Below are 19,234 nucleotides of genomic sequence, written 5' to 3' on the forward strand. Positions count from 1 at the left end.
TTAAGGTGATATTTATCACTTTTTTTAAAAGCATGAATGGCTGCTTCTATATTTGTAGTTAGGCATATTTCCTACACATAATTTATAGAGACTAACACAAGCCAAGATTTGTTTATATATACTATACAAATTTTCCCTGGAAGATATCCTGCATGTCAAATTATCTACTTGGAGGACAGGGATACAGTGGAGCAAGTGGTTTGTCTACTCAGTGATTTTTAATTGTGTTTTAACATGTTAACTTATACAGTTGAGTTTTATCTACACTAGACTTTACAAACATTTGTTCCTCATGTAAAATGACTATTAAAATTCTCAGGATTTCTACACTGGGAAAATGCACCATATTAACTGACACATGTTTTAACTTGCACAGTGTTAAACAGGATTTTTGTGCTTAATGCAGAACAAAAACAGATGTGCTCAAATGTGTTAGCCAGTCCTGGGTTAGTATAGTCAGAGGAAGGCTATAGTGCACACAAGCTCAGAAAAAGTGGCCATAAATTTATTTATGACAGATGATTGGCGGTAGGAGCAAAGTAACTCAAAAAGTTGGTAGTACAAGCTGAAAAGGGTATATGGTCAGAGCATCTGAGTGCTGATTCACTGATGCCCCTTAACAGCTCCTGCTCTCAGAGATCTCATAGACCTCTGGTAGGATTTAAATTTGGGGCTTTCCTAGAAATCCCAGGAGAGGGCTGAGGCGGTAATACTGCGTAGGGGGATTCATTTATACTCTGAAACAGCTTTCCTGAATTTGAACCGTCAGCAACTTGTTCAGTTAACTTTTTTAAAGAGTTGAAGTGTACAATATCGAAATTTAACTTTTTCATCTCAGAACTAGTGTCAGTGAGTTATGGTAAATGGTGACATGTTTTTACCATTTTATGTTTGTTTAATATTTTACTGTTTATTTTTACTGCTTATTCTTTTGATGTATGGCCCTTAGAAGTCTCCATGATACATAGTGAGGTTCTAAATAAGAATATATTTAATAAAGGTGAGTCACTGAAATGCAAAGTTCTGGACTTCTCAGAGTCCTATGTGGTGTTGTAGGGAGGAGTGGAACCTGCCTTAAAATTGGTGGCTCTCTTCTTACAAAACCTCCCACTTCATTTTTAAAGAAAAATATATTTAAAACTAACATAGGGAACTTCTAAGCTAACGTAGGGAACTTCTAATGGACAATGTATATTCTCTGTCAGAATAATTTACAAGATGGATGCTGTAGTTACATGAGTCTTGTCAACTGGAAACATTAATCATAATAAATAATAATTTATATTTATGCATTCCTTTTAATGAATGATCCCCAAGTTCAAACTATGATATATAGTCATGAATCACTTCTGCAGCCATTTTGGGGTTGGTATGCAGCAGCACGTAGCAATATTACAAAACAGCTTAGAGCAAGGAGATGAGAATAACCATTTCCAATTAACTGTACAGAAGGGAATTAGATAAGTACTATAATTATTATGTATTTATACTGCAGTCATGGCTAGGAGCTCCAATCATGAACCATTGTGCTCAGTGCTGTATGGACACAGATCAAAACATGGTCCCTGCCCCCCAAAAGCTTACAATCTAAGTAGGTAAAATGTAGTTACTCAAAATGGAATTTAGTCAGTATTTGCATTTACTCATGCAAAAACTGACTTTACCTCTCTGCTAAACATGATTGTTTGGGACCTTGTTTTCACATTTCATGCATAACATGTATATATTGACTGCCCCCAAAGGCAATAACAAGGCTGAGGACAATATGTACCATCAAAGGTGCTATTTTTACCCATCTTTTAAACTGTTGTTGACCCTAGAGACAGTCACTATTTGTTTCATTAGCCCCTGGGCTTTTTTTGTTTCATTTTTATGAGAGATGGCAAAGTCAGAGCTTGCAGTGGGATGGCTTCATGCAAGGAACCTACAGAAATACAGGCTTCCTTAAGTTTTGAAAAAAATATATGCATATTTTTGGCTTTAGCCAGAATCTTCATGCAGGAATACAGGGATGGTGGGTCAGCTCTTATCATTTGAAGCAGGGGAGTTGGATGTAGACACAGACATTCTTATTCTTATTTTATTTTAATATTACAGGAAGGCATTAATTGATCTATCGGCCATAAATTGGCCATTTGACGTCTATGGCTCAGGAACCGATAAGTAAATGTTTGGTCAGTGAGATTTAGAATTGTTTTCAGTTATATATCTGTTGGCAGTTTCAAGACCAGCAGTAAAGTTGTGGGTAGTTGTCATTTGGAAATGCTTGCTGAGGATATACTATTTGGAACCAAAGATGAGACTCAGGCTACGTCTTCACTACAGGGGGGGGGTCGATTTAAGATACGCAAATTCAGCTACGTGAATAGCGTAGCTGAATTCGACGTATCGCAGCCGACTTACCCCGCTGTAGGGACGGTGGCAAAATCGACCTCTGCGGCTTCCCGTCGACGGCCCTTACTCCCACCTTCGCTGGTGGAGTAAGAGCGTTGATTCGGGGATCGATTGTCGCGTCCCATCGGGACGCGATAAATCAATCCCCAAGAGGTCGATTTCTACCCACCGATTCAGGCGGGTAGTGTAGACCTAGCCTCAGAGTGGATAACAAAATTGCTGAGTTTGATTTGCATCACCACTGGTTGTCTGTAACCTCTCCAACACTAAAAGAAAAAGTGGTACTTTATCCAGCCCATTCCACCCCTACTAAATTATTGTTCATTAAGGGAATAGCAGCTGTTGCAGAAATCTACTCAGCAGCTGGTGAGCTTGTATTAGGTTTTTTTTGCAGTTTAACTACATTCAGACAGGGAATAGGGGTTTGGATAATATTTGTAATTCTGATGAAGCACTTAGTAGATTTTTTAATAGCCCTTCATGATGAGGGCCTGGCATATTCTATAGCAGGGTCACATCTGTTGGCATTTTTTTGCCAGACTGGGTGGCTTCCAAGGTCTAATTCAGACTATTTGTTACCACAATACTAGAGGATGTGAGTATATTGTACCTGAATTATCTCCACCACACCAATATTGGCATAATATATGGTTTAGTTTGGATTTTAAGAACAAGTTTGAGGCCTTGATCTAACTGCAAGCAATGTGTGGGAGTAGTTTTTATTTTTAGTTATATGCAAAGCAGCTAACGATATGTAGTGTAAGATCACTATTATACCCCTTATTTCAAGAGATCGTCATTGGCAGAGAGGATCTTTGTTCCAGGGAATAGGCTGATGAGATTGACTGGAATCCCTACTCCCAAAAAGAGAATCTGGTAATGAGAAGCAGGAGTGGTGGCAGTGCTTTGTACATTCATAATACATGCATTTACAGCAAGATGCACATTTTCAATACCCAACAAACAGTATGGGGTTTGATAATGCCACCCTTATGTAACCCATGCTTCTGTCATGGTTCCTTTGAAACAGCAGTAGTCAGTTTTGTTTTTTGCCAGAAGAGTGGAGCAGCTCTCCAGTGACTCCAGCTAGTCTGGGATGAGTAGGTAAACAAAGGGCAAAAAGTTCACAAACTCTTGAAGCATGTTTAAGAGGGCATCTCCAAGAGTGGAGGCCAATTCCAGTCCCAAGTATGTCAGAAAAAAGGGCTCCAAACTTAGTTAGTTCAGCAAGATCCAGAGGGAGGCATACTGGAGGGGAGGGGAAGATCACTACCCTGAGGGCTGATGCTTAAGGCCTGCTTTTTGACTAACTGCAAGAATATGCTGGAGCCAAACTTAATTAGGGATTCCCTGTTAGGAATTGTTGTTGTTAGATGTTTAAGAATACTGTATTGTGTGTGTTTTATGTGTGTGTCTGGGTAGGGTTGCCAACTTTTTACTTGCACAAAACTGAACACCCTTGTCCCTCCTCTGAGGCCATGCACCTCCTCCGAGGCCCCGCTCCTGCTCACTCCACCCCCCCTCCTCCATTGCTCGCTCCCCCCACCCTCACTCACTCGTTCATTTTCACAGGGATGATCACCGGGGGATCAGGGCTGGGACAGGGATTTGGGGCATGTGGGGGGCAGTGAAGGCTCCACCTGGGGGTGTGGGCTCTGGGGTGGGGCTCAGGATGAGGGGTTTGGGGTGCAGGAGGGTGCTCCAGGCTGGGACCTAGTGGTTCGAGGGTAGGAGGGGGATCAGGGCTGGGGCAAGGGGTCGGGGCATGGGAGCAGGTCAGGGGTGCAGGCTCCTGGTGGCGCTTACCTCAGGCAGCTTCCAGAGGCAGCAGCATGTTCCCCCTCCAGCTTCTACGCAGAGGTGTGGCCAGGCCGCTCTGCGCGCTGCCCCGTCTGCAGGTGCCGCCCCCGCAGCTCCCATTGGCCACAGCTCCTGATCAATGCAAGCTGCAAGCTGGTCCTTGGGGAGGGGGCAGTGTGTGGAGGCCCCTAGCTGCCTGTAGGAGCCGGAGGGCGGGACATGCCACTGCTTCCGGGAGCCATGCGAAGCCACGGCAGGCAGGGAACCTGCCTTAGCTGCACTGTGCCGCTGACCGGACTTTTAATGGCCCTATCAGCGGTGTTGACCGGAGCTGCCAGGGTCCCTTTTCTACCAGGTGTTCTGGTCGAAAACCACCTGGCAACCTATGTATAGGGGGGTGGGGGAGAGAGAGGGAGCGTGGAGCTGCTGCTCAAAAATCTTGAGTTAATTCAGACAGACCCAGAGAGAGACAGCCATGCTGGAAGCGAGGTGAAAATCTCTGCCCGAAGAGCTAATGCTCACCGGTCTGCTTTTACTAATTGCAGCAAAAGGATAACCACAAAGAGAAGGGTACCGGCACATTCAAAGAACTGAGTGCTTGCTGCTAGTTCAGCTCAGTGTGGACACATTAATGTCAAATCAGTTGTTTATCTTCTAAATGCCTGGGATTTATGGCCTGTATAGCATCTGGTACTGAAGAAATCTGTGTGTTTGATATTATTATTATTTATTTGTTTTGTTTTATTTGCACAGTATTTGCTGTATTGCTGAAATGAGAAGATTGTGTTTAGATTTATGAGGAGTCTTAGTTAATCAAACCTACTAGGGTTTGGTCCAGCTGCTCCTCTGGACAGAGGGGTAGCCAGGCCAAATCTGAGTGAGGGGTGTTGTGACCTTATGCACGGGGTTGTGGAGCCTCTGAGATCTGGAAAACGGCTGGCCAGGCCAAACCTGAGGGGCATTGTAATCCCATGCAACAGGCCACAACGCCCAGTGAGGGGAGCTGGACCCCACTCTGTGGGACAGGAGCGACCGCTGCAGGGTGAGGGCACTCTCCAATCTACCCTTCTCCCCTGCCCAGGTTCTCTGCTCCCTGCCAGGGAGGGAGAATTGTGTTTGCCTAGGGCCCCATAACCCATCTAGAACCTTCCTGTGACCCACTGGTGGGTCGGGACTCTTGGGAAACTGCTATAATACATGTTCCGTTCCACTGATTTCAATGGCACTACTTGCAGAGAAAGTTATTACTCAGCAGGAATAAAGGTGGCAGAATGGAGACCATAGTAATCAGGACTGAGAAAATGGTGTCCTACAAATCCTCTCTTCCTAATGAATGAGATATTGTACTCAGATGGTTAAAAAAAAATTCTCTCGAAGTTCCATTATATCATTGTACATTTTGATGCTATACAAAATGTGTATTATATACAATAAATTGTTGAACTTTATTTAGACAAGTGAGTCTTTTTTACTTCCAATGAATGATGTAGTCTGATTTATTTAAGAGTAGCAGGTAATATTTATACAGTATTTCAATAAAAGTGAGATTGGGCTGGATTTATATGTATAATTTAGAAAATCCTCAGATAATAAGCTTTTTATTGTATTACTTAATCTTTTCCATTGAAAGATTTCTCATTATGGCAGATATATTGAATTGAAAGAAAGATGTAAGACAGATTTTTAATTAATGTGTATTGCATGTGACAATCTGTTCCAAATGTAAGGTGCCCAATTGATACAAGAATTTTGATAGTCTTGTTCAAGACCCCATGTCTCAAATTTCCTTGCAGCTGTGAGAATTATCTCAGGATAATCCTCAAGAAAATACATTTCAAAGGGTGACTGAACTATAAAAGTGAGGGGCAAAACCACCTCAAGTTATCTCTCCCTATCCATCTCTCTCTTTCACCTAAGAAAATAAAAGAAACAGCCTATGGACTTTGGGAGCAGATCCTGACCTGAAACTTGGTCAGCAGTGTTACTGGGAACCTGTGGTAAGAATGTCACCTTGAACCAAGTCTAGTTTGTTAAATTTAGTACTAGGACCCATTTTATCTTTATTTTTCGTGGAACCATTTCTGACTTTTAGTGCCTTATACTCACTTAAAACCTATTTCTTTGTAGTTAAATAAACTAGTTTTATTCTTGGAGCAAAAGTAATCCAGTGTTGTGAGCAGTGTGGGTAAATCCATTTACGGTAGCAGACTGTTGTATATTGATCCCCTAAGAGGGGCAATGGACCTAATATATCTGGATTGTCCAGGAGAGGGCTAGACAGTGAAAAATGTATGTTTTGGGGGGGAAATCCAGGACTGAGAGTGTGTTGGGGTCACCTTGCAAGTAGTAACCAAGGCTGCTGGAAGCTAGAGTGTGGCTGGTGTTTGCTAACAGGATGCTGGGGGCACATTTGCTGGACCAGGGCTGTGGCTATACACAGACACTCAGGGTGTAACCTGCATGCTGTTTGGTTGTTTGTGAGGAACCCAGGTTGGACTCATCAGCAAAGCATTTTGAGGCACCCCAGGTTGCAGGACAGGTGTGAGACAGCCCCTCATTGGTCTGAATTGCACCCCGGAGTGCCATACAGGCCATTAAGGGTGATTAGGTCTAATTGCCAAACAATGGAGCAGCCATCATAGGGACATTATCTGAGATGGTCTGGCTGGCTACCTGGGGGGAAAAAAACAGTCTCTGGCTAAAAGAAGACTTCACATGTAGGCTCTATAAGAAAATCCATTGAGATATGTGGTAATTGGGTAAAGAATGTAAATTGGGTCTGTTCTGTTCCTGCAACTCAAAGGGAAGCCCATCTAGATGAGCTCGTAATGAACCACAAGATTAAATGAGTTTAGATATGAGTGTCAGCTGTTTGTTGTTTTGAAATAATTTTCTTTAATGTTTTGTTCTGTTTGCTAATAAACTCGTTTGTTTTAAGAAGGCTGCTGTTCACTATATCACTATGTACTGAACACCTGTGTTTCTTCCCTTCAGGAGTCTGTGATGACTCCCAAAGGGAAGAAACACAGGTGTCCAGTCAGACCTGCACAGTAATAAGCTAGCATAGACAGGGTGTTGCATGCAGATCCTGGTCTAACGGGGAGAATTGCGACTTTTCACCCTCAGATAGGTCAGGGCACGAGACCTAAAGTTTGAAGGAGAGCACTCAGAGAGACTAGAAAGGAGACAGAGGTGCAGCTATCCCTGTAACTCTGACAGTAATCTTTAGCAAACGTTATATACATTTAAAACACACACATTAAAAGGTTTTAACATATGGTGCATCGCTTTCACATCTTTCTACAGAAAGATGTTTCAGGTCAGTTCTATAAAGTTTCCTTTGTTGCTGGCAGTGAAAATGAACTAGGAAGACACAAAAGAAATCTCAGTAAAAGCACCGATATAGTAATGTTGAATATAAAATGTATGTACCTTGCCCATGAGTGCAGTGGTGCATTTAGTAGTAAAACTCCTGCCTCAGAATGGATTTCTTTCAGAGAGGCTTTAATCTCTGACCTAATCCAAGAGAGCATGATACTTTAAAAAGCAGAAAGAAATTACTGCAGGGAAGTGGACTCATGCTATGTATTCAGGGATTTCACTACTTACAGTACAAGGCTTTAGAAATGCAATGAAAACACTCTGGGGTAGAAGTGCATACTGGCAGAAGGGTGGACAAAATGACCCAACAGGTCTTTTCCATTTCTAATATCAGTGATTCCATGACTATTACACATACATTCCATTGGCAATGGTGCCATTACACAGATATAAAATATAATGAATGAGAGATACCAAATAAGCTACTAAAATATCGGTGTTCACTTTTACTGACACGGACCCAAACCTCTATTTTTGTCACTGCCACGGCCAAATTGCTCCTTTGTTTTAGACAATCAGAAACCAGATTAGTCATCAAAGCAGAGTTTACATGTGTTTTTTCAATGGTTAGAGATATTATTTAACAATTTGTATCCATTAGCAAGATTTAAAAGTTTGACTAGATAACACATTTCGTATGGTATACTTAGACTATGTAAGAAGCAACGGTATTTCTGCTACCATCAATATATTAATAGGAAGAATGTTCTAGTCAGGAGTTTCTACAAATTACTTCCAGCAAACCAATGTTTGGAAGGTGTCCCACACCAACCATCTGACACTAACTGAGCATGCTAAGAGAAAATGTTGCTTATTAAGATTTTTTCCCCCTTCATGCCTATGAACTTCCCATAATTTGTCATGATCCCAAATTTTGACACCTGACAACTTGTTCAGTACTCTGTGGGTTCTGTCAGCATACTAGTGGCAGTATCTGCCACTAGATTTTCTTTACACACAATGCCGGGAGATACTGAAACCACATTATATACAATCCACATTATTTGGATTGTCTCACTTTCATCCACTCTTCAGTATTTATTTTTAAGTCATAAGTATTAGCAAATATAGAGACATCTGATGCCAGTACAGCAGTGGTTGCAATGAGGAAGAAATCCCCACAAAAATAATAGCACTCAGAGTGTTCCATAGGCTGTTTACTCAATCCATAATTGACTGGCACCTATGCTATAGTGACTGGGTTTGACAAGTGGTGACTGGACAGCATGCCATCTTAACAGATGGATGTAAGTACAAAGAGTTTATGTATGTGCCTCAGATGGGTTTACTGAGCGCAGGATTCACAGATGGGACTGTCCGAACATCTGTTTGTCCTGAGTTTACTTGTTACGTTTAAGGCAACGTTCCATCATTAATCCAGGTCAGGTCTGGATTAACATTTTTTTTAAAAACAAAAGTCAAATACAGACTGCAAACTCCTAAGGAAATTTAGTTTGGTGTGGTTGATTCAATCTTAGTGTTGCATTTGGTGTGCATGTATGTGGAGTGGGGGCAGGGACAAGAAAAAAATTCCAGTGGGGTCCTCAATTTTTAGATCTATTCAAGTTGCATTTTGTTAGGAAAGAGAGTAACTAGTCTCCACTATCTTAGATAGGACTTGAATTTAAGTAGCATACATAAACTTTGCCAAGAGTTTGTATTAATGCTTCAGATAAAGGAGACAGCAGTAATGCCAGGCTTTGTTTGAATAACTGTATAGTTCCGATTCACTTTTTTCTCACCGTTTAGAGTTTTTGCCTCCTATAAATATTTTTCTTACGAAGGTAGTCTTTATATTGTGCAATGGAATCCATCTCCAATCACCACCAATCAGTCTGTTGGGTGCAATAACAGTGCACAACAAAAGACATTTCCAGCCCTTAGTCTTATACAGGCTTACTATTTAGGTATACGCTGAATACTTAATAATTCTATATCTGCACAAGCTGAATTGTACATTAAAATCACCTAGATACATTCAAAATAATACTCCAGAACAGTCATTGGAACAGCCAGAAACGTTTCAGAACTATGTTCTTAAGGAATACACTTCCATAGTGTAGATTGTAGACTTACTTCCTGGTCCTGAAGCTTTTGTCAAATCTGTCAGTGGTTTTCTACAAGATAAACTACTCAACAGACTAATTTGAGATGAATAACAATTACCATTTAGTAGCCACCTTCAGTTTACCTGAACATATCTCTTTGATCAACAAATCAGACTGGAAATCTCATGAGTTCAGGAAGTCAAAGGATTTCCATTACTTTTTTTTTTGAAACCATGTCAGAAATACTATGCTATACACTCGTATTTTAATATTTCACTTCCAGCCCCATAGGCAGGCCTGGAAGTTCAGGCAGTTCAGAGGTACAATTAACTCTTCCAAACTTCAATAGTGATTTTGTTCAGGGTGGGTATTCATTTTATCAGAACTAGTTCTACCATGCCAAGGTTCTATGTTAGGGAGGTGTGACAAAGTTCCTCCTCTATCTTGATGGGTCCTGCGCTTATTGGTGGATTTTCTTGCCTCAGAGATTCACCATGTGGGTTGGGGAACAGCCCAGAAACCTTCCCCTCTGGAAGAACCCACAGTCCAGGTCAATTGGGAGGTTTGGGGGGAACCCAGGCCCGCCCTCTACTCCGGGTTCCAGCCCAGGGCCCTGTGGACTGCAGCTGTCTATAGTGCCTCCTGTAACAGGTGCATGACAGCTACAACTCCCTGGGCTACTTCCCCATGGCCTCCTCCAAACACCTTCCTTAGTCTCACCACAGGACCTTCCTCCTGGTGTCTGATAACGCTTGTGCTCCTCAGTCCTCCAGCAGCACACCCTCACTCTCAGCTCCTTGCGCCGCTTGCTCCCAGCTTCTCACACTCGCACCACAAACTGAAGTGAGCTCCTTTTAAAACCCAGGTGCCTTGATTAGCCTGCCTTAATTGATTCTAGCAGCTTCTTCTTAATTGGCTCCAGGTGTCCTAATTAGCCTGCCTGCCTTAACTGGTTCTAGCAGGTTCCTGATTACTCTAGTGCAGCCCCTTCTCTGGTCACTCAGGGAACAGAAAACTACTCATCCAGTGACCAGTATATTTGCCCTCTACCAGACTCCTGTACCCCACTGGTCTGGGTCTGTCACAGATGGTAAACATCAATTATAAAGAACATCACTGAGAACACATCCCCTCTGTTCTACTCAAAAGATTTTCATGGCAAATCTAGATAAAAGTTTCTCACAAAACTCATTAAATAAGCCTTTTTACACAGTGCACATAGATACTAGATAAAGGACAATAGCTTCAAGAATTCACAAGACCCCTGAATGTTTTGCTGCTTCCCAGCAGTGAAAGTAAAAAAACACTGTATCTGTTTCTTCTTCTGCTTTTCTCTTCTCTTTTTGAATGAATGTAGAAGGCAACTGTCAACCTAAGAGAACGATATCGTCTATTCACAGAGAAGGAACAGCAAATCAGAGTTCCCACACAACACCTCTTATGTGCCTTGACCATGTCCCTAAGGATAGTCTAGTTTAGTGGTTCTCAACTCGTGGCCCACTTGTGGCCCAATCAGCACACAGCTGCAGCTCATAGACATCCTCAGGGACGTAACTAGGGTGGAGTGGGAGGGGCACCTGCACCAGGTGCAGAGCTGACAGGGGGTGGGTGGGATGCAAAAATGGGGCGGCACTGGATCGGGCCAAGCATCAGCCCCTCTCCCCCCACCTTTCCCCCTGGCAGAATCAGGCCCAGCAGCATTGGCAGGAGGCCAGGTTGCTCAATGCCCCCTGCAGGATCGCTGGTCCAATGACGCTGGGTGGAGTGGCACTAGGACAACAATGGGGTCTCATTGTGAAAGAGGTTCCATCCTGTTGTTTGCTAAAATGCAGATTTGCCTTGTCTCCCTCAAGGACCTTGTTTATTATTTATATGTAAATGAGATAAACACACATTTCTTTGTTTAAGTTCTGCTTGACCAGTCCTGCCTAATCCGGGCTATGTGGGTTTGAACATGTGCTACCAACATCATTCAGGGGAATTCATAACTTTATATATAATATTGCTACATGCATTTCTCCATATTGTTGACTGGTGAGTTATTAGTTTTCAAAAGATATCTCACACGGCATATTTTGTACAAAGATTTTTACAATAGTATGAATATAGAATCATAGAACTGGAAGGGACCTCGAGAGGTCATCTAGTCCAGTCCCCTGCACTCAAGGCAGGACTAAGTATTATCTAGACCATCCCTGACTGGTGTTTGTCCAACCTGCTCTTACAAATCCCCAATGATGGAGATTCCACAACCTCCCTAGGCAATTTATTCCAGTGCTTAACCACTCTGACAGTTAGGAAGTTTTTCCTAATGTCCAACCTAAACCACCTTTGCTGCAGTTTAAGCCCATTGCTTCTTGTCCTATCCCCAGAGGTTAAGAAGAACAATTTTTTTCCCTCCTCTTTGTAACAACCTTTTATGTACCTGAAAAATGGTTATCATGTCCCCTCTCGGTCTTCTTTTCTCCAGACTAAACAAACCCATTTTTTTCAATCTTCCCTCATAGGTCATGTTTTCTAGACCTTTAATCATTTTTCTTGCTCTTCTCTGGACTTTCTCCAATTTGTCCACATCTTTCCTGAAATGCGGCACCCAGAACTCGACACAGTACTCCAGTTGAGGCCTAATCAGTGCAGAGTAGAGCGGAAAAATTACTTCTCGTGTCTTGCTTACAATACTCCTGCTAATGCATCCCAGAATGATGTTTGCTTTTTTTGCCACAGCATTACACTGTTGACTCATATTTAGCTTGTGATCCACTATGACCCCCAGATACCTTTCCACAGTACTCCTTCCTAGGCAGTCATTTCCCATTTTGTATGTGTGCAACTAATTGTTCCTTCCTAAGTGGAGTACTTTGCATTTGTCCTTATTGAATTTCATACTATTTACTTCAGATCATTTCTCCAGTTTGTCCAGATCATTTTGAATTTTAATCCTATCCTCCAAAGCACTTGCAACCACTCCCAGCTTGGTATCATCTGCAAACTTTATAAGTGTACTCTCTATGCCATTATCTAAATAATTGATGAAGATATTGAACAGAACCGGACCCAGAACCGATCCCTGCGGGACCCCACTCATTATGCCCTTCCAGCATGACTGTGAACCACGGATAACTACTCTCTGAGAACGATTTTCCAACCAGTTATGCACCCACCTTATAGTAGCTCCATCTAGGTTACATTTCCCTAGTTTGTTTATGAGAAGGTCATGCGAGACAGTATCAAAAGCCTTACTAAAGTCAAGATATACCACATCTACTGCCCCCCCTCCATCCACAAGGCTTGTTACCCTGTCAAAGAAAGCTATCTTGACAAATCCATGCTGACTGTTATTTATCACCTTATTATCTTCTAGCTGTTTGCAGATTGATTGCTTAATTATTTGCTCCATTGTCTTTCCGGGTACAGAAGTTAAGCTGACTGATCTATAGGGGTGCATTTGGTCACAGCTTTCAATCACTGGCCTTTTGATAGTGGGGGGACCGTGCTGAAATTGTCTTCTCCCCCGACATTTCTACACATCACCTCAAAAATCCTATAAAACAGTTTGGAGTCCTGGTCCATATTTACCAACAAGGGCCCTCCTCCCCCATTCATTATATTTATCTTCAGGTTTGGTAGTGTTTGCATTAGTTGTATCATGCATAGTAAAGCTTCACATTTAAGTACACAAATATCACAGGAAAATTGGAGTTACCAAGCTCGCTCCAACCAGTGGTCTACCTCAGGTCCACTGAACAGGTTTTCTGTTTAAATAATAGCCCAAATCCTGCTTTCCATCTGTATTTCATAATTAGGCAAAACGCCTATTGACTTCAATGGCATTGATGGAAGTTTATCTAATGATTAAAATACTAGACAGAAAATAAAAATATCACTTAGAATGTTATTCTATGAAATGTTAAAATATTTTATCTTTAATAGTTACTCTTAAAATCATTGTTGCCTTAGCTAACTAAAATGTGTCATATCAGTATTTGCAGTATTCCCTATATTATTAAAGGCAAAATTGTGGGATCCAGAGTTGCCCTACTTTGTGTTCAGGCTTGTATACATTCAGATATTTTTGAATAACATTAGATTCAAAAAGTTTATTATTCTACTGAGGTATTTCCTTTTCACTTGCTCTGACTTGAAGGTGTAGTTAGAAATAGTAGGGCTCTCCTTCTAAAACTCCAGGTCAATAACGAAGTATTCTCAGCTAACAAAAAAAGTATCAAAAGGATAAAAATATATCAAAGATATGGACAGAAGAGAAAACCGAGGAGAGTATAAACTTAAAACACTAGCTCCATAGGTCACAAATATGGAAGATAGGACACCTCTAAAGTTTTTTAGTTTATGGAGCAAAATTCAGTGTCACTCATTTTTTCATGAATGAGAGCTACTAAATAACTACAGATTTCAGAGTGGGAGCTGTGTTAGTCTGTATCAGCAAAAACAACGAGGAGTCCTTGTGGCACCATAGAGACTAACACATTTATTTGGGCATAAGCCTAGAGCCCACTTCGTCAGATTTCTACAGTATTTCTTAACATTTGCTTACAGAGTGAGCCTGTCTGAAACATTAAACAGTCACACACAAAATATTTTTCAGTTGCAATATAACTTAGGGCATGATCCTGCAACCTACTGAGCAATTCCTGGGAGTGCTGAGTACTCTATTTATCTTGAATTCAGTGCAATTTTAGTGAGCTTGCAGGACGGAGCCTTAAATCATCATCTGGCACAGACAGAAGAGGAAAGATTATAGGGTTCTTTTGTAGAAAAGTTTTCTTCTTGCTTAATCATTCCCTTCTCTATTCCCCTTTCTTATTCTTCCCCGATTTTTTTTTTCCAGAAGATACTTTGTGATCTCACAGCTATACTACCTTTAGCATTACCATACATATGGGAAAATCTGTCTGCCTCATTAAATCCCTGATGCAGTGTGTTGCATATGTACCGTATTATTACTGGTGACATCAGGTTATATTGCACAATAATTGTAAAGTTACTTGTAAATATGTTGTTTCTTCCCCTCCAGGCTGAATTAAGAGAAGTGCACATGGAAAGGAGATTCTTGTGTTTTTGTTTTATTTTAATTGGCTGAACTTGATACTCATGATAATGAAAGACTTGCAGTACTAGCTACCTTCAGGCTCAGTGTGGACTGGTGCTGTGCAGTCTTTTTCTACAGAGCTAAGGTACAGCACCTGAATGCTGACTAGCTTCATTCCTCTTATTTCTGTCCTTGAATCGCTCTTCAGCAAAGACTGGAAATCGTGTCAAATCATACTAACCTGTGATATGTGCTATTGATATGCATATAGTACCCAATACTTGGCAACATTTGGAAGATATAAGGAGATAAATAAGGATGCTTCTTTTTACCTCTGTTGATATCCATGGAGATATATATAAGACCTTTTTTGCAGGGATGTAGTGGGAATAGTGAAAATGTTGCTAAAATACTTGTTCTAACCATGGCTTCTAACTTGTTGGGATCCCTATGGTTCTATTCTGTTATCCCTCCTGTTCGGTATGTATGTAGAGTATTGTTGCTGAGGGAGAAAATGAGATGATACAATATGCAGTGCCAGGAATATGTGGATGGCACTTGGTTGTAAATCTGGCTTCTCTAGTCTTCTCTGTTAACAGTGTATAACACAGAACGTATGAATGGCCATACTGGGTCAGACCCAAGGTCCATCTAGCCCAGTACCCCAAAGGGAATGAACAGAGCAGGTAATCATCAAGTGATCCATTCCCTGTCACTCATTCTCAGCCTCTGGCAAACAGAAGCTAGGGACACCATAGATAGGGCTATGTTTATGCCAGATAAGATAGAAGTCATTCTGCTGTGTAGGGAGAAATGGGGAAGTCTTGCTCCATCATTTGTTTTATTTGCATTCTCTGATGGACCCCAGTTAAACAAAACTCTTAACTTTAAGAGTGTGAGTAGTTCCATTCATGCTTACATGGTTTTCTAGATCATGGCCATAGTTGCAGCAATTTGTCATGCCTATTGTCATCTAGGTTTCCCCAGGAAGCTGTGGCCCTTCCACTCAGATGCAGACTTTGCTACCAGAGCTGGTCAGAAAATTTTGAAGTTTCATGAAAAATGGTGATAAGAATTCTGTGGGGGAAAAAATACCAAAAAATTCTTACCAATTTTTTAAGCAGCAGTGCTTGCCTCAATGATCTGTGTGTTTGTCACCATCAAGATAGACTATGACATTGTGCTGTAGTTGGTGTTAAAAAGAACTCAGAAGATGACCCTTGAAAGAGGACTTAGGTTCTTCAGATGATGCAGAGTGCAGCAGTTCTGCTGAATGTTGGGTTGGGTTTATATGAGTATTTTTCACTAGTACTCCATGCCATGCTTAGTTTGTACCTGGTTGAAAGCACTTGCAGACCCAGAAAATAAAATTTCCACAGCTCAAGCTGGGTCTTGGAGGGGCACACATTTCAGCCCTGCCTGGGGGGGCATGTGGAATTCCTTCTGATTGGCTGTTTTCACCAATTCTCTCCCCTCAGGAGCCAAACTAATTTCACAGGAGGGGAGGAAGGAGCCCCAACAGTTGCTGGAGGAGCAGAGGTGATGCACGGGTGGGGGGTGGAGCAGGGTCAGAACAGATGTGGGGTCAGAATTGATAGGGGGCGTGGGTCAGAATTGATGGTGAGCCGGGGAGCAGAACAGATGTGGGGGTAAAATTGATAGGGGGGGTGGACAGGCAGGTGTGATAATGCTCTCATTTCTGCAGAAAATGATAGGGCCCTCCCACTTCTTTCAGACAACTTTAAGTGCTGGCTCTATGCTCTTCTCAACCTTCCTGTTCACTTCCACATACAATTTAAAAAGTGTTGGTTGCAAAATATTTAGAATCCCTAATGGTCTAGGATCCAAATTTGTGAGAAATTCCCTACCGTCCTGTGTCCTGCTGCAGAAGTTAAGATCTGCTGTGTTTCTCCTGCTGACTGGATCTGGAATTAATTGTTTAAGATCAGTGGTAGGTCATTCTCGGTTGAGAGTAATCAATAGGAGGATGGGAGCAGGTGTGGCCTAGCCAAAGCTATAAATGTAGAGGGTTCATGAGAGCAGAGAAAGCCCATGACAGAGTGAGTGAGAGATTGCATAGCAAGTGAGTGAGCTGTTAAGGGTAAGGAGCGTTTAACTGTAGGGAGAGGAGTCCGAAGGATTTAACAATTAGAAAGGCACCAAATTCCCAAGAAAAGTAATTGATGGAATAAAGAGATCCCAATACATTTCACAAACATCCTCTAAACTTAGGCTGAATAAAAAAGCAGGTAGAACACCAGTATCAGAGTGGGGGCTACCCAATTTATTGCACTCAGAGCAATATGTATGATTACCTGCCTTGCAGGCAGATGATGTATGTGTGCATGCAACTCAAAGCCCTCAGAGACAGAGTACAGGCTCTGAAAGCAAAGGGAGACAGAGAGGTACACAGAAGACATATAGCAGTCCCACCTCTTGTCCAACAGCCCTGTACTATTAAGGAGAATGAAAGTCTGGGGCAGGAGACCATGAAGCTGGAGTGGAGGGAAATGATCCCATAGTTGGGAAGCATCTTTTAGATAATGTCATGGTATCCTCTCGCATTGAGGATATCCCTGTTGGGGGGTGGGGAGACAGGATTCTAATTATTAGGAAGATACAGGCAATAGCAGTGGAGGAGCCAATTTTTAGAAATACAGATAGTTGGGTTTGTGATGACCAGGAGAACCACATGGTAAATTGCTTGCCAGGTAAGAAGGTAGCAGAATTGCCCTGTTCTGTATACTTCCCCCTGAGGCCCTGGTATGGGCCATGGTCAGAGAGAGGATACTGGGCTAGATGGACCTGGTCATACTCAATATGGGAATTCTTATGTTCTTATGAGGCATATTTGTTTATGCAGCACAGTGATGGCAGGACTACAGTTCATGAATTTAAACTGATAGCCTCAAAGTGACTATTTTATGTCATGAAATTTTAAATGTGTTATTAAATTGCCCAGATGCTATGATGGTAGTTCATAAAGATACCAGAATAAAAAACAGAACTGCCCTTCCTAAATGAAGATAGTTGATATCAGACAAAGACGAGACCACCACATTCGTTTTTACCCATGACTTCAATTGTAACTAAACCTAGGATGCAACAGAGGAAGGCTAGTACATTCAAAAACAATGGCAAATGTAAGCAATAACTTCTATCATATTGTGAGACTTCAGTTGTATTGTTAACCACTTCAGTATTGCATAGAATACCAGGTAAAATACACTTCCAGAGCTGACCAAGGTACCTTGTAAGTGCCACTTTGAAACATTAGAGAGACATGGTGGGTGAAGTAATATCTTTTATTGGACCAACTTCTATTGGTGAGAGAGACAACATTAGTTGTCACCCACATTCTCTCTCTAGTATCCTGGGACCAAAATGCAGCTACAGCAACACTACATACAACTTTGAAACATTGGCGTTCCTGTGCTACCATTATGGTGGCATTTAAAGAAACTCTTCTAACTTTTCTAGCTGTGGTGGCACTATGCGTGGAAGGGGTGACCACTGAGAATTTATATTGCATTCATGTGTTCATTATCTGTGCTAGCTAAAAAGGGACGGGTCAACTAAAGAAAATAAGAACTGACCTCATTCAGACCCTTTCTGAGATTAACTAAACAACTAGACAAAATAAGAACTGATCTGATTTAGACCCTTTCTGAGGTTGAAAAAAGCTTGACTATCTTTGCTTTCCTATTGCTTTTCATTCTCCTAAATTAGGGCTACCCAGAGGATTCAGGGGGCCTGGGGCAAAGCAATTTCGGGGGCCCCTTCCAGAAAAAAAAGTTGCAATACTATAGAATACTATATTCTTGTGGGGGCCCCTGCAGGTCCCGGGGCCTGGGGCAAATTGTCCCCCTTGCCCCCCCCCCTCTGGGCAGCCCTGTCCTAAATCCCTTCAGACTCAGTCAGGACTAGAAGCAGAAATGCCAAAGGCTGGGTTTTTTTAGGTGTTTTTGGTGTCACCAGAGGCTGGAGGTAGTTTTGTAGACCCAACTGGTCTGGATAACATTTGGATACATATCCAAACTTTTGGTTGCTAATGAATCCTGGGAGCCTCTTGTAGTTTTCACATGGCTACTATCTATACAGCCTAAATCCACAGATTTTTATACTTCCATATGTGATCTAAAATAGGCTGATGGATCTTAAATAAGGAGATTGATTTCCCCCCCCCTCTCTTTTAATACAGTGCACAGGAAAATATGAGCGTCCTTTGCTTTCTGTTACACGTGTGCAAACACGCTGTGTAAAACATCCAGTATGATGAATGATAGAATATAGCACATTGTTCCCTTGGATCAGCCTTGAGAATAATCATACTGTTCTTCCTACAGAATACTCATAAGACTGCTCTGTGGTCAGCAACATGGATTGGAAGGGCAGGGAGTTTGCTGTTGTAGGTTGTTCATCTCAGAGGAGATGTTACACTGGAATACAAAACAGAGACTTTTTCATATTTAAAAAAAAAAACTTTTTTTACAGTGTTTTGATGCAATAAGCAAAGAAAAACTGCTGTATTTGCAGTGAATTCAGTCATTCATGACGGCAGTTT

General features: G+C 41.7%; 1 protein-coding gene across 1 annotated transcript in view; it reads left to right on the top strand.

The window, feature by feature from the left end:
• LAMA2 (laminin subunit alpha 2) overlaps positions 1 to 19,234 on the top strand; it is a 344,610-nt gene that overhangs the window by 123,647 nt on the left and 201,729 nt on the right. The gene's annotated exons all lie outside the window — the stretch shown is intronic.

Source organism: Emys orbicularis, chromosome 3 (genome assembly GCF_028017835.1).
Source record: "Emys orbicularis isolate rEmyOrb1 chromosome 3, rEmyOrb1.hap1, whole genome shotgun sequence".
Lineage (NCBI taxonomy): Eukaryota > Metazoa > Chordata > Testudines > Emydidae > Emys > Emys orbicularis.